Source organism: Emydura macquarii, unplaced genomic scaffold (assembly GCF_026122565.2).
Source record: "Emydura macquarii macquarii isolate MOO-44397 ecotype Brisbane River unplaced genomic scaffold, CSIRO-AGI_Emac_v2 contig_480, whole genome shotgun sequence".
In the NCBI taxonomy this organism is placed as follows: Eukaryota; Metazoa; Chordata; order Testudines; family Chelidae; genus Emydura; species Emydura macquarii.
The window spans coordinates 15,561,126-15,584,874 of NW_027130617.1; the positions used below are offsets into that span (position 1 = coordinate 15,561,126).

The 23,749-nt window shown below is 38.9% G+C and overlaps 2 long non-coding RNA genes across 3 annotated transcripts in view; both read right to left on the reverse strand.

Annotated features, from left to right (window-relative positions):
• LOC137146925 (uncharacterized) overlaps window positions 1-23,749 on the reverse strand; it is a 233,750-nt gene that overhangs the window by 162,813 nt on the left and 47,188 nt on the right. The gene's annotated exons all lie outside the window — the stretch shown is intronic.
• On the reverse strand, window positions 98-22,556 carry LOC137146927 (uncharacterized). Of its 2 annotated transcripts, none has more exons than XR_010918092.1 (3): window positions 22,539-22,556; window positions 15,480-15,562; window positions 98-434 (listed from the first exon to the last, which is right to left on the reverse strand). It is a non-coding gene; the product is annotated as an uncharacterized lncRNA (long non-coding RNA). The 2 variants fall into 2 exon arrangements; XR_010918093.1 differs by lacking the exon at window positions 98-434 and adding an exon at window positions 5,025-5,676.

Sequence of the window (23,749 nt, forward strand, 5' to 3'; positions counted from 1 at the left end):
AATAGCAACACCTGCTGGCTAACCCACTAACAGATACCTTAGCCTGTTGAAGTGACAGAATGATACGAGACATGTGTGGGGGGAGGAAGAGGTTAGATAAGGCGGCAGAAAAAGACTTTCACATCAAAGTGCAGATTTGACTTTGACCTTTCCCCTCTTCTACTGTCTAAGTCATTGATTTCATGACTTGACCAGGTTGCCTTCTCATATGGGAACCCCCCGCAGCTTATGAAAGGTTGTATCACAAGTGGTAGAACCAGATGGCAGTTTTGTAGACGTGGGGAAGGTGGGGAAGCTAGATCCATTCACTGGAAGAGGCAGTAGAAATCGGGGCTATTTTAGTCCATATTGCAGTCCTCTGATATGTTGGTGTTCAGATGAAGCACATTATATTCTGAAAGCATGTCAAATCTGGCAGCCAAAAATTCCCTTTTCTGTAAGAGGAAAAGTTTGTTTTAAAAAGTCCCCATTCACATAAGTCAGTCAATAGAGTATGTTTACTCTGAAAGTCTTGTTGACACACTGGTATGGGCACTTTTATTTAAAAAAAAGAAAAAAAAGAAAAAAAAGAAGCATATTTAAGGCAAAGTAGCTGGTACAAACACCCTTAAGTACTTGTCCAGGACGAAACCTTTCTGCAGAAAGAATTCTCAATTGCTTTTCAGCTGCATGCGGGTTTATTGTTTGCTTTAAATCAACCCAGATTCTATACCACATACCATTGTGTCTGTTAAAAATCATTATGGTGCAATTAAAAGCTGTGTCAAAGGTGGAATTTTCCTCTCTGTGGGTCTGACTGTTATGTACTTCCTCTCTGCTTCTCATGATTATCTGTCCCAGCTCTGGTCAAGAGATACAGCTGTCATGAAACACTCAACAGATGGCAGTGGCTGAGTGATGCTTCATCCATTTTTGGATGCTCCGTCTAGTGAGACATTTGAGCTTATGCCTTCCATAAATGCTGTCATGCCACCAACTCCTTTCAACCAACACAAGTCTGCAATGCATAGTGACAATATTAATCTTTCCAAAGGAATAGAGATAAATTGAACTGCCCTTATGAAAAGCAATATAAAATACTTAAATTTATTGTCTTTTAAAACTTTTAACCATTATGGATAGATATGGCTAGAAAATAGATAGACTGATAAATTGGTAGATGGATCTCTCTTACGGATGAAACAGCAGTAAACTATTTTATTCTTATAAGACCCTTCAGAGATCGATTTAATTTACAAAGAGCTGCAATTTCTCTCCAGTTTAGGAAACTGCTAGGAACTGGAGTACTTTGAAAAGCAATTGTATTAATCAATTTATTTAAAAAAGAAAGGAAAACAGACAAAACATACAAAGACAGCTTCTTGGGGCTTTTCAGGTAGCAAAGGCTGCTTAGTGGATTTATTTTAAATTAGTTTTTAAAGCTAATTCATATTGAATGTTTGATACAGTTAAATTTGATTTGGAGGAGGAGGTTTGTATGGGAGAACTGAGTGGCGTTGCTTCAAAACAACCCTGTACCTCTACCCTGTAATACACCATCAAGATACTATGGTGATCAGTATATAAAAACCTTACATAGACCAATGGCTGCATTTAATGTTTTTGACACTTCCTCTCCAGCCACTTCGTTCTTATCTACAATGAAAAAAAGATGAGTAGAAAAGGGCTGGACAATTCAGGTACATAATCTTAGTGATCAGGAAAGGCTTTTGCCAGAAAAGCAGGTACTGGTTTTTGGTTTCTGACCTGGAGTGGTGGCTGCATTTTTCCCATACCATTTCCAGAGGAACTGGACCTAAAAGTAGTACTTCCAGAGATGATGTTGCAATGTTGGAAACATGATTAGTCAACATGAAACTGTCAGATGTTTATTTCTTAGTGCTTTATGATGCCTATCACCATGGCGTCTAGATGCCTCACCTAATTAAAATGAAATAATTGCAAAATAAATACTTTCCCTGATGATGATCAAATAAGATGCTTCCTTGAGGGCTGCGTGTATTTGCCAACAGTCTGCGTACTGTCATGGGAATTTTTAACCAAATGTTTGGCTAAACAAACACACCTTCCATTGTGCTCTGAAGACAATCAAGCTTTCACGCCTTAGAAACCAATTTGAAAGGTCTTCTAATGCCCAGATACCAGATTTAAATAAATCAACAGTAGAAGTATTTCAGTTTCTCTCAAATACCATGATGGGATTCAGATAGAGATGCCCTTTCCCAGGTAGCTCTGTCCCAAACTACTCAGGGCTTTAAGATCCTACTCAGCCCCTTCACTCAGAAATGAACTGTTAACTAATGCCTAACACAGGTGTTCTTTGCTAATGGGAGTCAGCTCCAGATACCGCTGAATGTCTCTGAGTGCAATTTGAAACAGAGCACATGGCAGTGTCTGGTATGCTCTGGATGACTTTTGTGAAAGATGCACTTTGGAGAGAAAAGGCTTAAGCCTCTTTGCTAGCCATGGATATAGAACGGAGTCCAATAACATTCCCCACTGCTACGTGAGAATCCAGGAGCAGGGGTGGGCTGAGAGACCAACACTCCAAACCAAAGGGTGACAGTCTTGCCCCACTCCTTAAGTCACATTATCACCTTCTGGAGGAAGTTTGTCTGAAAATGACATCTAACTTCTGTTTTTTAGTTTTCTACCAGAAACCCTGGGGAGGAGAGCTGCCTCACCTCCTGTAAGCCTTGTGCCAATATCTTTAGATACTCTAATACGTGGGGATATCGAGGACATCTCAAGATTGTCTAGTTACCTTTTGCTTTAAACTTTTCTTTTGTAACAGTTGCCACACACTCATTTCAAGGTCACTGACTGGGTAAGGGAACAGGGAACTAGGAGGAAGAAGAGAGGGCAGTTTGCTTGTATGATATTTCCCTTTCCACTATCCTCCAACTGTTTAGGCTGTGAGCTCTTCAGGGCAGGGACCCATCTTATTCTATGTTTGTGAAATGCCCAGTACCTCCGAGCACTTGATACGTTATAAATAAATAATATAATAATGTTATCCATTTTCAGTCAAGCATACAAAAATTGCACATTTGCACAGTACAAGAGCCTGTCTCATTGAATATCCCAATCTTTCCATATATATATCTATATATGTGTGTATGTGTATATATATATATATATATATAGTTTAGGTGTTGATATTTGGGTATTCTTGTGGGCATAAACAGTAGCATGTGTTCTCCTAGTTTTGTTCCTGGTCAGCATGATCAGACAACATCCTGATTGCAGACACTGAACAGTTGGAGGTATATGACTAATATACACTAATCGGTATATAATCCTACAAACCTGAGTGAATGATAGGAAAGATATATGGCCCAGAATGAAAGTAATTGTGTCTGCAACCCTGTGGATCAGCATTTGAAATGAAAAATATGCAAATGCCGACTCCATACACCAGACCCAGAGGGTTAAGCTTCTGTCTCACCACTTAAAAGCTCTCTGCACCCCATTTTCAAAATGTATCTATGTCAAGAGGATACTGAGCAATTCTCCATAATTTCTGCCTCTTTTAAATATGGTGCGCTTTATCTGACATTGTGGGCATACTGCAGAATATAAGCATTTAGTGCATGATCCAAAGCTTCTTGAGTCTTCCCAGTCATTTCAGTGATTTTAGCTGAAGTCCTTAAAGACGGCATCATATTTCACATTCAACAATCACTTTCCAGTAATAATATTTAACCATTTTGTTTCCTTGGCCTCTTAGTGCAATGGCTGCAAACACGTAAAATGAAATAAAATGAGAAAAAAATATATAGTTCATTAGAGGATAGAAGTCTGTATTGAGAGAATGAGATGATAAAATAGGGGGTTTCAGGCTAGCGCACAAAGTAAGAGGAGAAGGAAATCAGCTATTTGTTTATGTGAAGAAACAAATAAAAGAATTTCCAATTCCTTCATAGTTCAAATGTATAGACTATGAAGAAAAAATCTGAAGTGTGTTTATGCTTCTGTTGTGAGGGAAAAAGCAGTGTTCTGAAAATCATGTTATATTTTTAGCCACACCGGATTCCATGGAAAGAATATATATTAATGAGTGGTTTATTTTTAGGGGCAACAGACGCATTGTGAGTTAAAAATCAACAAAAATTCTCAAGTACAAGAATAGCAAGTCACAGATTAAAACAGAAGGGGTTTTCACATAGGTTCCTGCTAAAAGTCACCTGATAAGACTGTTGCTTCCTTGGAAATGGAGTAAGAGGTAATCCCTTTCTCTTATGTGCATACATCTTTGTTTATTTAAAAAAAGAAAATTAAAAAAGTTGAAAAACAACGGGGAATGACCAGATCATATTTATCTGGCTTTTAATATTGAAGATGATACAGAAGCTTGATTTAAGAGAGCTCCATGGTTACCACTCCTATTATGTCATTATTGAGCATATGACAGTGCAAAACAACAAAGAAACAACAGCGTAAACATTGAGGAGACAGCGGCCACTCCCCCCACAAAACAGCAAAGCTGTGCAAAAAATGCATGCAGCATAAGATATAAGAAAAAAGGATTTTCCTGCCATAGCTGATCTCAGTTTGAGCATTGTGAAGCTAAGCACAATAGAGAGCTTTCCAGTACTAATCTGCATCTGATATTTTATACAGTCTAAATTCATGCAGATGAATAAAGTCCAATTTTTGTAATAATTCAACTCAGGCCATCAGCATCCTCTCATGATTGGCTCTGATTTTTGGAACAGTATTTGCTTTTATCTCTGTTTATGATCTTCACATCCCTCTACATAAAAGCAGGATCAATAACAGAAGGAAACTAGAAAAATGTAGGCTTTTACAATAAACCAAAGGTTTCAGGTGGACATTATTTAAACAGATTTTAAAAAGCACACGATAGGGAAGAAATTGGACACGAAAGGGATTACCCATCTCTAAATACTTTATAGTGAGAGTTAAATGAAATGTTGTTTCTCCAGCTGGATATTTGCTGATCATCAGTTATCATCACTGGTTGAAAATCCAAAAGATATATGAGGATTTTTTTATGGCTTTTGCATTGGCCCTTCTGTCAATGTTTTACTGCATGATGTAAAGAGCAACTCTTTGCATGTGAGAAGACAGATGCTGGTGATTTAAGCAGGGCAGTGCACCACAGTGCTTTTACTCAACTGATATTTAATGATTTACCATTTAATGCAGTTTATCTTTCATAACCCTGAGTTCAAACAGAAGCAGCTGCTATTAGGGATGCAATAATATTGAACTTCCAACCAAAGGCATAGGAGAGCTTCTTTTATAGCTTTAGCTACTGGACCCATCTGGCCCTTCACTTAAGCACAGTAAATGAAGGAGAGAAATGTTTAACTTCCCGTCAATGGGGTCCTGAACAGAATGCATAATTATGCAGCATAAAGACTTTCTAGTCAAAACTAGTTGCGTTAACATCACTCTCGAACTTTGGTGGATGAAAACAATTCACTTTATCTCATTATCAAAAGAGCTCTCAAAAGAGGCCAGTAGCATATGGGAAAATCATGCTGAGCTGAAATCAATTATGATGCCAAGGTGTCCTCAAATCACTCAGACAGGAGAGAATGGGTCATTCTTTCAGGAACTGTTCCATTTCCTAGACAAAGGATTCACATTTGAAGCATGGAGCAGGGGCCTACCTCAGCCCTCAATTCAGAGGGTGAAGGTCAGCAGCTGAAAAAAAAATCCCAATGTTGTAGTCTAGCAGGGACAAGTTTTCAGAAGCTGCTTTTAAGTTTCTGTTACATCGTATCTGAGTGGACATCCAACAACTGGATGGGAAAAGTGACAGAAATGTTATCAAGCAAGTTACTTAAAAAACCCCTTTACTCATTAAAAAAAAAAAAAAAAAAAACAAACAAAAAACCCTTTTATTAATGCAATAATCTTCTGTTTTAAATTTTGTGCTAGTGGAGCTCTGCTGGAAAGTAGATTATTGTAGGACTACATTTACCTCCATTCCTACCAACATCTGTAAATTAGGATTTGCAAGAACAGAAGCAGATTATGAACTCTCATTACAATTAGAGGACTACAGAACAACAACTGTTACCTAGTTATGATTATAGCTAATCCCTTGACTGCCCATGGTAGACCAAAGATGTTTTCATTTTCTAGTATCTTATTTGTAAAATAATAAGAGATTTTTTATTGTCAGCTGCTTGTCCAGCAGAGGCATCCACACATGATATGTGTGGTCTCCTATGTTTAGATACAACATTTCAGTTTTCTTCTAGATCGTTCAAGCCCTTTTTCCCTCCACCTTCCACTGGATAAGGCACTTTACAAACACTAATGGATGTAGTCTCAAAATCAGGATAAAATGAGGTACTCCTATTTTATAGATGGGAAAACTGAGGCACAGAGCAGTTAAAGCTCAGATTTTCAAACATGGCCTTCAATTTATGGTCCCCAGTGTTAGATACCTAATTTAAGTCACTGGGAACCCCAAGTGCCCAAAGTTGAGCACCCAAAATTAGAGGTTATTTTTTGAAAATTTGGCCCTAAGTGATTTACCCAAGATCACTAAGGAAGTTAGTGGCAGAACTAGAAGTAGAACTCTGGTTCCTTGACTTCCTGTGCTCTGCCAAACCACAAGACCATCTTTACTACAGAAACATTAAAACTTGGAAATTGTCCTTTGATCACATATCAGATAAATGTTGTATATATTGTTGGCAAGACACTATTTTCAGTATTCAGAATTAGCCAGATTATTTTAGTAGATGTGATCATACAAAAATCACAGATAAAACTTATTCATAGAGTGTGGGATCTTGTTTTAGAAAGTCAGAACTTTCTCCTTGACTTGTTCTCCTTGATTTGTTCTGGGTTTTACTGCCAAATGCTGTTTTTAAATTTTAGAAGTGGAACCAGTCTACCTCCTTGTGTCTGTTACTTGCCAGGTGTAAAAGGCTCCGGGATTCAACTTCCACCACAAGATTCAATCTAATGGTTGGAAATTTAATTCAGATACAGCCTAGTGATATATGAATTGGAAAAGGTTTGGAAATTCAGTTTGGCAAAGTTTATGCAAAGCTAACTGAAACTCGTTAGTCTGCAGAAAGGGTTGGACATTTCAGAAGATACATCGTTAGTTACATGAACGTGTCCCTTAAAAAATAAACAAAAATGAAACACACATGCCCCCAACTCTGCCTCCTTTATCAAGTTATTGTATTACCAAAAATGGACAGCGTCCATCTTGGTCACTTTACCTGTACATTGTAATCATCCCTCTGCCTTGTTTGTTTTTTTAGCCCTCATCCTCAAACACTCATGCACATGAATAACTTTACTCACATGGATAGTGCCATGGGGGCTATTCCCACATGTACCTGGTTGCAAGATTGGGGTCATAGATTGTAAGCTGTACATGCCATGGACTTCAAAGCATATGTAAACAAATAAATAGTAATTGGTATTCCACACTTTCCAGGACTTGGCCAGGAAAGGTACTTTGGTAGTTTTGTTTCCATTCCTGTCCTAAACGTATATGTACAAAAATAAAATACAAAAAGTTAACCAAATATTTAAGATTCTAAAAAAAGATTGAGTGTGTTCTTTGGTTAGGGCAGGCTCTGAGACAAAACCGCTGGGCCCATTTCTAGTACAGACCCTGAAAGAAAAACCATCTAGCGCTTTCTTATCACCATCTTGAATTTTATGTTGAGCTTATTTTGTCACCTCACCACCAGTGCAGAAGAGAGCCCTAGTGTAGTGGATTGTTCACCTCCATCAAGTAACCCCTTTACCCATTCTTTCCCACCGCCCTGTGGATTGGTCCCTACATTGGGGGATGGGGAGGAGAGAGAAGAATGGCTCGCTGCCAAGTGTGCAGGAGACTATGAGCAGGGTGTCAACCTGTGACCAGATTTTTGTTATGGGAAAACTGGTGCTTGGGATGCACAAATGCTCAGCCAGCCTGACATCAGTTTCATCAACCCAGCTGGCAAATGGCTTCTTCAGGTGGCCAGTCAGGGGAGCATGGGGATTAGGATTTAACAACAAAACCAAGCCATTTTAAAAACAAACAAGCAAACAACCTGACAGGGACAGGTCCTGAAAAGAGGAGCATTCTTCTTGGGATACAAGACCATCCTTCCTAGCTGTTTCTTTTACCTGTTTTGTAAGCAGCCACTCCAAGTGGGTAGCTGCAGAGCAGAAGTGTTTACTGAACCTGTTCAGTGAGGGCTCAATCATATGGACTACAGAAGGTAGGATACATTGTATCCTTCTGTGCTCTTCTCTTTGTCATTTGGCCCAGGGTCCTAAATGGCCACCCACTGCAAGCAAGATTATTTTATTGGGGAGATTTTGTTCACAACCCCTCAGCAAACCACCTTGAGGTATGAATCCCTCCCCGTAGTCTACCTCATATTTCCAAATGTCCCAAGTGGGACTTGGAGATCATTCCACAATATAGTATTTCTTAATATCAAGAGTTTTTACATAAATTTTAAATATTTTAAATATTCACTTTCATCATTTCCCTCAAGTCCTATCTATACTCCTGCCGGCTAGTCTCACTAATCTGTCTCCCTCCTTCATACTGGTCCTCTTTGAATTTGAAGACTTATGAAGTCATCTCCTTCTTCCCCATAGTTTGTTCTCTTTTCTGAGAACTCCCTCCAGTTTGCCAGTAGATTTCTGATAACAAAGTGCCTACAATTAATAATAATATTTGGGGTGTGATTACACCAGAGACATAAAGAGAGGGACAATAACCATGCTGATCTGTGGTGCCTCTGTGTAGGCAGCCTTTTTGCTACCATTACTCATGTCTAATTTGTTTTCCACTGCTGCTTACACTCTCTTAACATTACTATTTTCCTGGTTTTTTGAAGCCACTCAATACCCTTCTTTTGGATGACATTTTTTCTGATGTATTAGCTTTAATATTTTCCTGTTTGAATTTCAGCTTCTCATTTACTGCCCTTGCTTGAAATCTCTTTAGGTCCATTTAGTATAATCTTCTATCCTTATTGGCACTGACATTCACAACACCTCCCAATTTAGTATTGTAATTATAATGTAGCATTATCTCCAAATTCATGAATATGTTGCTTAGTCTCCCCTCTATACCATTAATGAAGATATTAAATATGACTAGACCCTCACAGTAGTGCTCGTCTAGACACGTCCCCCAATTCAGCACTGAACCATTTATTATTAGCCTTCCCTTCAGCCAGATTTCAAACCACATCACCATATTTATGTTCCAGTAGAGCTTGGTGATTTTTTTCATTGAATAGTAAATTTGCCAAAAAGCGTGGGGTATTTTTGCAAACCAACACTATGTGCAAATTTGACATGAAACTTGCTGAATAGTTTGGCCAAAATTTTTTTTTGGGGGGGGGGGGGGGGTTGAGAGACTGAGTGGCTATTTTTGGAAACTATTGCCCTGTAATTAGGGTACTCACCTGGAATGTGAGACACCCAGGTTCTGCCTGATGGGGAGAAAGGATTTGAACTTGGTTCTGAGGAGGTGCTCTCTCATTTCCTCTTGCTGAAGTTGTTCCATTGAGTATAAATAAATAAATAGTTATAGAAGCAGGGACACAAACACAGCTTAAGGTATAGAGTCATTCTTACACTGGCCCAAAGACTATTGGAGAGATTGAAGGAGCCCACCATCAGGATATCCCATAGCATGGTGATTAGCGCACTTATTTGCCATGTGGGAGCCCAAGTGCAAATCCCTCCTCTACATCAGGCAGAAAGAAACTTTAAACATGTCTCCTACATCCCAGGTGAGTGACACTACAGGGCTAAAGCTTATAAAAGGAGGCATCTTCTTCCCATTTTCTGAATCTAGCCCTTTAAAATCACCCAGAAACTCAGTGTTTTCAGGTTGAAAGAAACATTTTGTTAAACTCCAAATGGACATTATTCAATTCACAGAAATTTTTCTGAATTTTCTAATACAGTTCTTCCCAAACCATTTCCCCCTGATTTTTCAGAATTTCCAGCAAACTCAAAAATAAATTATTTGCCCAGCTCTACATTCAAGCTGATTTGAATTAATTAATAGAGTAAGTTTTTCTGAGACATTGTATTAAGTGTTTTACTAAAATCCAAATGTCTATCAATTTTAACATGCTTGCACTGGAATTTTATAATTCTACCAAAAAGTCTAAAATCAATCAGCATTATCTGGCAAGATCTATTCATTATAAAACCAGGCTATATACTGTTAATGGTCCCAGTATTCTCTAGGATAGTAATAAGCTATTTTTCTCACACTATTTGTTCCATTATTTCACTATGATTAGAAATTAAACCTGTGCTGCCATAATTGACAGAATCACTGGAGTAGTATGACATTTGCTTTTCTTTAATCTTTTAAAATATTTCCATTCTGTTTCAAAATATTTGTCAGTGGTACCATAAATTAATTTGTTAATTCATTTAGCACCTGAGGAAGTATATTATCTTGGCCAGCTGATTTATGTTTCAAGTTTCCAAACATACCTTTCCTGCTCTGTATCATTATTCACTAGTTTTCTTCACTTTGTTAATTTTCTTGTTGAACAGAGATTTGTAAAATGGAGTTCAACATCTCAGCCATTTATTGAGTCCTCTTTAATTTCCTCTGTTTGTTAACAGAGACTTACTTTGGCTAGTATTAACTCTTTTTAACATCTGTCTTTTCTGGGCAAGCAGTAACTGACTCTCTGAGGAAGCTCCTTGGTTGTGCTGGGCCACTGCACTCTTGGGCAATATTTATTTTAGATTTCATATTAACATCTCATCTTTTAAAAAATATTGTTTAGGACTATGATCAGAATTCCACTGTCAGATCTGTACAGTGGATCTCAGTTCTGATATTAAACCCTTTAAATATATTTGAACCGCCTGGTGACCTCAGTGGAAGACCTACACATATAGGGTAAGCTGAATATAAGAACTGAGTCTTATTGTGGGAACATGAGAAAACAATTTTGCCCTTAATACCACTTACTCAAGTGCTTACAGGCTGTATGCGAACACAGAAGTTATACGGGCTTGATTCTTATAAGATCATTTGTTAGGAACTATTAGTCAAGAAATGCTTATTTTGTAATGAGGTCAGCCTGTTCAGTCAAACCATTTCATTTTCCTGACTAGGACCATTTGGACCACACCTTCAGCTGGAAGGACTAAAACCATTATTGCACAATATTAGTGAGCAGTTTATCATAAATATACAAGCAAGGGCTCCTTACCAACAGATATGACAGGTGGACAAAGACATTTGGCAATGACCACTGAAAGCAAATAGGTCTTTAAATAATGATACTGTGATACTCCTAATTTTTGTACAGTATCATTTCAGTTACAGTGTATAACCAAAAGTTGTTATGATCTGCACTTTTCCAACCATTCACTCATCCTTTTCATCCTTTGTATGTTGCAGAGAATAACTAGGGTCATACCCTTAAATCTACATTCAGAATGTAGGAAAAAGTTTAGGATTGTTATTCTGCTCTTGTTTCATGCATGTAACTCTCATTACCAATAACTCATGGGGGAGCAATGCTAGGAGAATAAATTTCTTAGCATGTAGATTCCAGAACCGAGGGATGTTATTTGTGTGGAGGAAATTCAGCTAAGCCATTTTCTATCCCTGTCTGGTAGGGGTTGCCTTGGAGATATTGCAATGAGATATATGCATCATTGGTCAGTGGTAACTAGAGTATATAGAAGACTGTCAGCCTGGCTCTCACATTCCATAGGATAGAGAATGGGGGGGAAAAAGTCCTCTTTTCTCTTCACATGCATAAGGTGGTCATACTGAGTCAGACCAATTGTCCATCTAGCCTAGTATCCTGTCTTCCAACAGTGGCCAGATGCTTCAAAGGGAATCAACAGGGCAATTTTGAATGATCCATCCCTTATTGTCCAGTCCCAGCTTCTGACAGTCGGAGATTTAGGGACATCTGGAGGAAGGGGTTGTGTCTCTGGCCCCTGGCTAATAGCCATTGATGGACCTCTCCTCCATGAACTTATCTAATTCTTTTTGAACCACTTTTTTTAATACATCAGGTGTCAGCATCAGTAAGATAATAACCTTCTCTACATTGGGAGTGAATAACAATGATAATTCTTCACATACAGGGACCGTATCATCTTTCGGGCTCTAAAGTGCTTCCTAGACTCTATATAAAGATCATCTCACCCATCAGTGAAACGAAACCAATCTCCAGGGCAGCTAGTGCCACAGCACTCTACAACAATAGGAGAAGTGAAGAAGAATTCATTCAATTAAAACTATAGGAGGAGTTCAAGAAGGTAGAATATAATTATCGAAAACAGATTTTGGCCAGAATACTGGGCTTAACATTCTTTTAAAAAGTTCCATGTGATGTCACAGTTTTCTGTGTCATCAAAAGTACAGCAATCCTAGCAGCACAGAGCCACTGAGCACAATGCTGGGGCATTGGTATTGTACTACCTCAGAGGCAAGAGTGACACCTATTAATTTGCCAACGCCCTTTCTGCAACACCTGCGCTTTCACTGGAATTCTCCCAGCCACGCCAGGCAGAACCCAGTTTACTTAATACAGTGTGACAAATTCATAAGACGGTGTGACCAAAGTCACAGGACTATGAGAAGAACATGATCTGTTAGCGGGGCGGTGGCAAAAGGAATATTCATGAAAACTAATCAGTGTTTACCACAGCAACCAGAATGCTCTTCTCATTTATGAAAAACAAAAAAGCCACTCACACACCCAAAAATCTTTATGATTTTCAACAATAAGTATCGCTTTGTAGCTACATCCTATTCTACACCCTCAGCAAATATCTCAGTTAGGATATGTAGTCCAACACTAATTCCTTGGCAAATGAATCACATGTAACATATGCCAGTCATGTTGCTTAATAATTGCTTGAAGGGGCTCTGATGCCATGGTGATGGCTGTGATCTAAATAACTGAAAAGAATAATATACAGTTGAGACTTTCCTAGGTGAGTGATCACAGAAGTCATGTTTTGTGGTGATTCAGGAGTTAAAAGAATTCTCTCTTCCAGCATTACGAAACTAGAAAAAGGAGGGTAGAGTGTCTCTTTAAGATGCCACAGGATTAGACGTGGCATGATACAGCACACAGCCAGATCTGTGCATAGTATAATCTGGGGAAGGGGGGTTTAGTAACCCTTTAAACACATGTTGAGCATTTATAAAACATATCCTTTTTATTTCAGCTTAAAGCTGATAGGCCAGATTTACCAGAGCTGGTGCAGTGAAATGTACATTACTGTTCCCGTACCAACCTAGCTCCCTGTGCTCTAATGGGATTCACCCCAAGGAGGGCAAGTGGTGTTGTCACCCCTTGATTTACCCGATTTCCCTGCCAGAGTGGGTGGAGTAGCTTTATTTTACGGCTGGCTGATGGAAGTACTTCCCACACTCAACCTGGTCCTACACCTTCTTGGCCAGCAGCACCCATGATTTTGGGTAATGTCAGCCTTCTACAGCTCCATGGAAAAAGAGAGGCTACAACCATTTTGCTCTGCTGTGACCATCTCCACTCCTACCATGCTGGATTCTCTGCATCACATTCTGACCTTACTTAGGATGGGATAAATTCAGAATCAGTGCACTGAAGCTGAGCCTTTCTAGACTTACCCTACTCTCAAAAAGCCCCTTGGTAGGAGTAAGTTTAATTCCAGGCTGTATTTGGTTCATTATAATAGATGTAATTATGAGTTAGCCCATTTTGTTTTAAAGTCTGCCCTATCAGCCTGGCAAGACCTGTTTAATAAAGTAATAGCCTTACTCTTCTGCCCCAGGGAATGCTGCTGTATGTCACACTGTTGCTTCTTAAAGAGACAGCCTCTTCTTCTTTTTTTTTTTCTTTACATACCCTGTCTAATGGGTAAACTTCTCAATGAATGCAGAGTCATGGCAAAAGAGTCACAAGTGACAGTGACTGAACTTTATAAACATGCTGACAACTGATTAAGCAAAAATAAAACAAGAATCAAATAGCTCTTCTGCATAATTCCTAATTTACATAACCAAAAAAGGTGGCAAGATGCCAGGCACCATTCATTTCCTACAGCAGTGAGAATAATTTAGTTTTACATGCTCTTTACTGACTGAATTTCAAAGTTCTCCACAGTACAAAGGAATGGCAAAGATTCTTTGAGTCATTCTGTGAATCTTGCAATCTTTCTCTTATTGTTGCAAAAAGGCTGCTCATGTGTAGATTTTAATCGAGCTGTTCCTGAGCTAATTCACATGAGTGCAAGTAGGCAATGGGCAGTAACAACAGGCAACAGACAGACCACGTATTAAAAACCCCAAACAGGAAACAAACTGCAGTGCACCAACTGCGGTCAGCACTTCATCTACAAAATTACCTCAGCTCAAGGAAGAAGGCATCCTAAGGTGTAATAAAGCAAATACTGATGGCTCTTGGTATACAAAACTCAGTGAACTGTTAACCTTGTGGAAAAGATTACTGAGATGATCTAATACTATATTATGCTTTTGCAGAAACTTATCTAAACTTTGGGCAGTAATTGCTAGTTCTGCTCCTTAAAAAAACAACAACAAACTAAAGGGTATCATTTTACCTTAGCTAGATGGCATACGCTGCTCTGCAGTCTTTAGAATTTCCCACACTCTTTAGTCAAACCATACTTAGCCATGCTCTGACTTCAATGGGGAATTTTGATTGAGTAAGGATAGGGCTCTTACAAAGCAGACACATCAATAAAAGATTCTAGGCATATTACAGTTTTTACATTATAGTTTCCAAATGATCTGATACAGAAATTAATGTTCCTTTAAATTAACATATTTGTGTGGATTAATTTAGTGAGTCATCAACATCCCTCCACCCAAACAACAACAAACCAACATCAAGGAAGAAGATATTGTGGTATTATTATTATTAAACAGAAGGGATGTTGTGAAACCTGGTTAATTTCATACTCATTATGAAGCCTGTTTCATTATTAGGTCATGTTAACACTAGGTTTAGATTCAAGCTTGTTTGAATGTGGAGTAGAAACTCAGTTTACACATGGGATAGCTACGCTTGTTTAAAACACAGTTTTGGAACTGGGTTTTATAGCATTTTGATCCTGTCCATATTATTTGGCCAAATCATGTTTTAAAACTACTTAAACTGGATCTGGGGAAACTGAAGGGAAGCCTGGTTCAAAGCCCGGCATAGACTGGATTGTCATAACTACGCTCTTGTCTTTTCCAAGGTGTTTGTGAAATACTCCCGCCATTGCACTAGCATCATGCAGTTCCACCAGTGCTAGCAAAGCTGGAAGCACTAGTGTAGACAGTTTGCTGGCATCTTTACCACAGTGTCACCTAATTCTGTTAGTGAAATGGCAGGAGAATTCTTTAAAAAAAAAAAAAAAAACTGAGTGCAGACCATGCCTGTGGAGAAATCCTGCCCTGACCACCCAGAGTCCTGTGGAAACAGCACAGTTCCACTGTGCAATGAAGAAGGATTTGCACATACCTGTGTCTCCTGCTTAGGGATGGGCCAGAGAAATGGGCTCAGCTGGAGGGTCCATTGCTGTGAAGATTTTCTAGTCCTTCTCTCTGTTGAAGAAAGCCAAAGTAGGGCTGCAGTGCCTACTCCAGCCATTACTCTGGAGTAGCCACCCTCCTTCCTGCAGACCTCACCACAGCCCCGATACCATACTTGGCCTTAGGAAGGATTTCCCCCCCCCCCCTCTTGCATTTAAGTCAGATTCTGAAGCAGAGTTAAAAGTAGCATGGGGTAATCTACTGGCTATGAGTGGGAGATTCAAATCTGGCCACAGATTCAGGATTTCCTGCTGGGTGTATTGATTAGGCTTCTAGGGATAATGGAAGCCAAATTCTTTCACAGTACCTACCAGATAGCTATGGCTCATAGCCAGGGGATGGAGAAGCTCCTATATGGGCCATGGGGTTTACCTCACCTCTTCTGCTCAAAATTAGCTTACGTGACCTCCTCCTTAAACGTGTCCCAAAACAACTAAAACAGTGATTTAAAGAAAAAAAAAAAGAATGGGCTGAAGACTCCACCGAGTGCTTTTATCAGCTACCTGACAATTTCTGAGTGATGACCACTAAAAAAAGATAACGATGAAAGGAAGGTTTGAGATAAAAGATAAGGCAAAAGAACCATTGCATTAAAATGTATATACACGCACCCAGATTCTTAAAAGAAGTCCTGCCTATTTAACATGTAGCCATAAACACCTAATGAATCCTGATGCCTAGATTTCATGGCTACATGAACATACTCAGGTCTGATTACCTATGCTGATACTTTAGTTTATATATTTAATTAGCATCAAATCTTTCCAGCCTTAGTTCCTTTTTTCTTATCTCCATTATCCAAATGTAGAAAGGAAGCCAATAGTAGATCTCTAACAGCCAAATGAGTATGACCAATATAAATGGTTAGAAGATTTTTCTTTCTACAGGGGAAATGCTAGAAGATAATGAACGCATTTCATGAAGAAAAAAATCCTATAGTCAGGGAAAGTCATTGTATCTGTATATATAAATATGTTTATTGAAAAGGAAAGTGGATATCTAATTTGGATTGGAAATACCAAGTTTATTACCCTTCTTATTTCTGAAGAAGTTTATCCAATGTATAGAATATAGTATAGCAAATCTGAGAACTTCCTAAAAAAATAGACATACTGCTTTGATTACATGGTCTAGAAACACCTGATTATTGTTGAATATTACTTTGGCTGAAGGGGATATATGATCTATAACATAATTTGTTGTGGCTTGACATATCACATAGATGAATACGCTGATCTGCATTAGCTAACCCTGGAACACATTACTGAAAGTTACTGCTGACTCTGATATGCTGCCTTTATATCTTCGCCAAAGCTAGCACTGGCTTGCAGCTATTCATAGAACGCCCTTGGATAATGTGATAGATTGTTCATGAATTCAGCCTCTAATCATTTTAGCGGCAGTAATGACAAAAGAAGAATCTCCAGATCCTGGACTAATAATGGCAATTCTTTTTCTTACTGGTATATAATGTTCATTTTTTTGTTTCTAAAATAATCATAGAATAAATCACAGAGCTGTATCCAAACTGTATATACACAGCAGCATGAAACCAAGGACCAGGACAAAATGCTGTATATGAAAATTCCTTGGTCTCGTTAGCTAAAATCTTGATACGTAAATAAAATTGTGTTTTGTTTTGTTTTTTTAAAAAGACCCAAAACCATAAGATATTGTGAGACCAGCCCAGTATTTGATCTAATTCGATACCAAACATACAGAGCCAGGTTTTCCACTTCCTTGTAGTCATTTACACATCTGGAAAGTGAGTGTGAAATATTATGGCCCCAGTTTAGAAGCCTGTCTTTCAGGAGGTGCAGCTGAGGGAGAGGGAAGGCAAAGGTAACTTTCAGAGACACCTTTGCAGCTCCTGATTTCTGGGCCTTATTGTCAGCCTATTCAGTCCCCAGAGCAAATAACAGAACAGTCTCTGAGACTGTTATGCTGGCTTCTCACACCTGCCTATGGGTTATTCCACCAGTGCGGAATAGCCACAGTGCTGTGTGCTCCCTGACCATGCCTCCACACTAGCACTAGGGACTGTGGGGTGGGGTGGATGGGCGGTGGGGAGAAATAGTAGGGATGCTGCCCCTGCCTGATACTCAGGAAAAGTCCCTGTGTAAAGAGCCTGCAGAGGTGAGTGTTTTACCCCTTGGGGCGCTACTTTACATTACAGGAGAAGAACAGAGACCATGTTTTTCACCCACATACATGGTCACAGCAGATTTAACCCCATGGAAAAACAATCCGTGAAAGACAGCAGAATCCTCCATTTTCCTTTCTGTCAGAAGGAAACTTATGTCAGAAACATAACAGGGACATCAGAGAGATTTCTGTTGTCTCACACAAACATTCTCCTTCCCCTTCTCCTGAGTGTTTTATTTCCAAGAAAGGAAGAAATCATTGTGGAGTAGAGCACTGGACTGGGTGTCAGGAGACCTGGGTCTGTTCCTGGCTCAGCCACTGATCTTGGGGAAAACATTTCACTTCTCTGAGCCTTAGTTTCCCAACCTGTAAAATGGGGATAGCTTTGAGATCTAGGCATGAAAAGTGCTATTCAAAAGCTAAGTATTATATCATTATCATCAGCAGGACTTCTGTTTTAAGCAAAAAGTGCAGGCTTTGGCCCAAAGAGTCACAACATGAAACTCAAAAATAAGAAAACTGTTTATTGGAAAATGGCCAATTAATGCTTTAAAATCAGACTAAAATAGAGAGGTTTAGCCAGATTTTGATATGTCTGTGGTATTACAATCCCTTGTTATCAATAGCACTTTCTAATGTTAAGAGTCTGTTGGCTAACTTCAGTTTCCTCTGGGTCGTTCCTATATTCTTCTCCTCTATGACAGACAGGTCCTTGTGCTACTCAGATATGCATTCCACATCTTGTAATCATTAATGTACTCAGAGGAGAAAGGAGGGAGCAAAAGGACATAGTTTCAAAGTCTGTTTCTGCCCAAGTCATTTTGGCTTAATTTGTGGACCAAAGCAGAACTCGGTTGAAGCACGTCTTTTCTCGTTATTTGTCGTGTGCTTCCCCCATTACTGAGCTGAGATATGAAGCCCTACTAATGTCTTTGGATAGTTTAACAGACAGAACTTACTGATTGTTCTTATGGTGGCTTCGTTTGGGTTTTGAGTTGGTCCTAATTGTCATTCAGGGCCCTAGTTGGTGGATGCCCTTGGGTCACATTCTGCTCTCATGCCCCACACGGAAAATCTGGAAGAATGCATCAGACTTCACAAGCGTTGTTCTGGATCTAGACTGGTGGAGGGGAAAGCAGAATTGCTAAGCTGCCCCTTCCTGTGCTAAGTAAATGTTGAGAAAGGGAGAACGTGCCTCTGGTGTTTTCAAACAATAAATAAATTAAAGAGGTCTATGATTGTGATTGGTCAAGAAGGTTTCCAAAGCAAGGGCTTGGTCATGCCTTGTGACAAGCTCACAGTAGCAGCAAATTAGACCAGTCATAGAAAAGAGACTGAACTATCTGAACCTTGGATCCAAATCCAGTCTGGCAATTCTGAAGTGGAGGGCAACTTTTGGCCTGATATTAATTTGCTGCCATCTTTTTCTTTTTTGATGATATGCCTGTCCTTGGAGATGGTTGCATCTTGTGCATTAGACAAATAAGTAGCAGCAGATCTATGGAACTGATATTTTGTGCTAAAAAACTAATACACTGCAAAGGTCTGGTATTAAACTTAGCAGTGGTGCATTTGTTCACTGATAAGCCTGCTTGTTTTTCCATTGTATGATACGTTTACTCCAGCAACATGAAATGTAATCAATAAATAAACCAAAGGGAAAATTTAGTTTTTTAAATTAAAACAGAGGGATTTTGCTGATACATCATGAATCTCATAATAAGAAAAAAGACAGCTAGCTCCAAGATGGATTTATTATGAACATGTGGTTTCTAAAACTAATTTTATTCTCCTTTGCATTTTATTACCTGGGTGGATTTGTGAATAATTGCCAGTCAATTGCTAAGTTTTGCCCTGCCAGGCCTTTAGAAGTTGTACCAGTTGCTTCTTCAGAATTTTCATAAGCAGTGTTGGGGATTTCTCTGACAAGGAAGATGTAATGCCTCAGCAGACGCTCACCGCAATTACAAACACAACAGGTTTACATTTCTCTGAATGTGATCTGAACTCCTGATAATCTGAAGAATGGGTCTCTCCCATCCCTTTATTTCTGTGTGTGTGTGTGTGTCTTGTGCCAGAACCACTGTGTACAGAAATTAGCTGGGAATGGAATGTGCTGATACCATAATAAAGCAAAGAGTGAAACAGAAACCAGCTTCTTTCTAGATTTGTATTTCTACCTGTTCAGCCCCTCCCTGTCCAAGAACTCCCTAGCAGCTTTACCTTATACTAACATCTGCTAAAAGATGGACGGCTGGCCAACCTCCTCCCCCCTTTTTTAAAATTCCTGCTGTTACACTACACCTTCTATCTGCATATCATCAAGTCTTTTTAGACACATCATAAGATTTGTGCCAGACTATATTTCTTGGCTTTAAGGGTTAGTTAGCGTTCCAGAATATACACTCTGCTTTAGACATACTTTTATTACTGACATCATGAGAATGCATTCCTACTATGTTTTAAAATTGGGTGTTCACCCTTACATGAAAGCAATGAGATCAGGTTGTGCAAGAATCTCTGAGAAACAGAATAAAAACAGCTGTTATCTGCGTGAACCATTTTTTTTCTTTCACATTATGAATGATAATGATCTGGAACGGCAAGCAGCCTCCAGTCATGAGAGTTTTCCACAAATCTGCATTTTCATGTGTTTGAATAATGTCTCCTTCCTCTGTCCCTCATACAATCATTTTGCATTCACTCATGTCTGTTGGTATTTTAGGGAGGTAATAAATGCAAAGGAGAAAAACACCTTTGCTCAGTGCTCAGGTGGACATGCTGGTAGACAAGTCTCCTGGAAGTCACCCACATATTAGGACTAATTGATGTAGGTCTGTGTTGATAGTTCTCTCCTTGGGAGCAAATAATAGATATTTCCAAATGTCAAGCAACTGAACAGTAGGGTGGTCCCTATTAATCAAAGCACATTTAAAACTATTACAGTTGTTCCCTATGAACTTTTCCCTCCATGAGGATTTCTCAGAATGGTAGGAAAAAGCAATATCTCAGAAATCCATATTCCTCTGTGTGACTCCAGATGAGGACTCAGGAGTTCAAACAGAAGATCCTGGTGTTCTCAAGCAGCCATACAGACAGGTTTATTTAGTTTATTTCCATTCAACATTCCATCACAAGCTGTTTCTTGAAGATCCCACTGCATTTGCCTAGGCTGACAAGCCTAAATTGGATTTAACCTCCAGAGTCAGCCTTTCGTGTTGCAGATGTTGCAGATTAGGGAGCAAAATTTATTCATTCTCTAAAACCAGTGATTTATGGGCTCAAGTTAGATCAACCAGTGGAGGGCATAACTCCTACCTCCTTGCAAGAGCAGGCTGTCATTTCCTCCTCTTAATGAATTGCAATTGCTACTAGATATCTTTTTCAGACTCTCCTTTGGAAAGCTACCCCAGAAGTACAAGTAATCAAATTGCTTATGGGTGAACATCAAAGGTTCACTTCCAAGCATCTTGAAGTTTAGCTTCTTATACTGGCTTTATCTGAACTAACTAGACCTCTTGGGTCTGTAAAACTGGACTGGAAATCTTACAACAGATTTTCCCCTGGAATTCTCAGTACTTTCTTTTTCTCTCTGGCCTGGAAAAACCATGAGAACAGCCTTTTAGATGACATCTATATGCTTCTTTTTCATATCCCTCATGGAAACAATAGGTGCAAGAGCATCTGAAAATGAAAGGAAATGTTTAAGAGGAGAAACCTATGCTTTTCAAACATTGAAAACAGTTGGGTTTGAATTCTGGGCTAGGGCTTGAATTGACTCCAATTTACGTGCATCGATTTGCCTGTCATTACTATTGTGATTTTCATTTCATGTGAACTGGCTTGCCTGTGTAATACTTGACTCCCCAAATTCTGCCAAAGGTTTTATGCAGCACATCTGTTTGTTTCCATGAGAGTGAGAAACTGAAAAGCTCTAGGGCAATGTTCAATGGAAAATATTAATGCAGTGATAGAAATAGCTTGATGTTTCAGGATTGATGTTATTAGATATAATATTTATGCACATATACATATGCATAATACATGCCTTCATACACTCACACATCACATTGTATTCGTGACCGCTCCTAGACAGAAATCCATTGAACACCAGTGAATTTACATTATGTATGTCTTCAGCAAATATCTAAATTTCAACATGGAAGTTTGGAAATTTTCAATATATAGTTACATTTAAGTTCTAAAGATTTCCTTCTTCAGTAAACAGCTTCTACTTACCAACATAACATGTCTATACTAGCCTTCCAAATGCAAATTAGCAAGGCAGTGCTCACAAAATTCCTCTAGCTTGCTTTCTTGCTTTTAAAAAAATAAATTGACAATAAGTTTTGTTGAACAGAGATTTTCCAGGGTAATGAGCAAATCAGGGAAGTAGAGAAATGTTATTTCCATATTTTCCTTTCTTGGAATAGAAGATTTCCAGAGAGGAAAACAAACAATTGTAATCTATAAGAGTTTGGAAACTAACAAAGTTGAAATTTACACTCCCATTTGCAAATGTTATCAGGCAACCAAACAATATGTACATAAATAGAGAGAAGCATAATCTGATAGATATCACATTTAGTCAAAAACGATCCTAAGTAAAAAGACATGTTAGTTGTTTGTCATACATTTTAAGGGGAAACTGTCAGAAAACAGGATGGAGATGATCATGCATAGTGATCAGAGTCATGACTGTTGGGCATGGTCAGAGACACAATCAGGAGTGCTGAGTAGGGTCAGAACAAGGCTGGAGCAACAGCAAAGCTGGAGAAGGACTAGGAACAGGGCTGGAACAAGAGAAGGGCTGCAGTAGGTTAAGGGTTATGCAGGCTCTTACCACCATCATGAAAGATGTCCAAACCATGAACATCAAGCAGCTTGAGCTGCTGTTTCTCAGGTAAGGCTTATATACCTCCCTGAGAGTCACCAGACCAGCTCCTGGCTTGTGGATTGGCCCGAGCCTATCATAGGAATGACTAATCAACGCAAGTGGCTTAATCAAGCTCTGGGTTAGGGATGACTCATTTACAGAAACATGGCAGACCCAGTAAAGAACTCAAATTTACAAGAAGTTTATCTGAGATGGATGATTCTGAGTAATTCTTTATAACCTATACTTCATGATACTCAGCCCCAGATGATTTAGCTTCTCCATGAAAGCAAAAAATGAATTTCCTATATATCTAAAATCCCAGACCCTCTCGCTTTCTTAACAACACTTTGTAGCTCTGCCCTTCTTTGTATTATGGACTATAAAGGCAGAACTAATAAAAAGAAGTCAAACAAGGTGATGTTATCTATTCCCCACAGGACCTGAAGAAGTAGATTCTACCACAGATCAAAATAATACTACTGGACATGGCCTCTCAAATAACAGGTTTCCTGAAGGGAGGATGGGAAAAATATCTTTGGTTGCAAATTTACATTGTGCTTATTTAATGGAGATTGCTAAACACAAATATGGCAATTTTTTTGGAATGTGGGATTAGTTCTGAAATACAGCTCAAATGTTGATAATTCTGTCTGTCTCTTTCAGGATTTATCTGGCAAGCTACATACTTTGTTAGCATTAAGTTGGTTCTTCCCGCATTTGTGAGTGGAACTTGGTGAAAACAGATGAGACTTGGCTGCTGAAGAACCTTAAGGGTGTAAAGTGTTATAGGATGGCAGGTGAAAAACTCAGTTATATGCAGACACAATCAATTTAGGTCTAGTGAAAGAGAGTACATGGAGCCAAACATATGAATCCCGCTTGTCTAGGATTATCTTTGTTTAACACCCACCCCCCCAATCTCTCTCAATCATCTTGCTAGCCCCTTTGTTTGCACTGCCAGTCCTCAAAAATCAGTGACTACAAATCCAGAGATTATGTCTGAAATCAGCATGAAAAATTGCATAGTTAGGTTGGGTTAGAACTATTGGCCACGGCTTAGATTTTAATTCCATCATCTATACATTCAATTCAAACTTTTTTACAATTGTATTGATGTCCTAACTCAGGGAGAACAGGGGTTTATAACGCCAGCTTCTAAGCGACCAGAGAAGCTA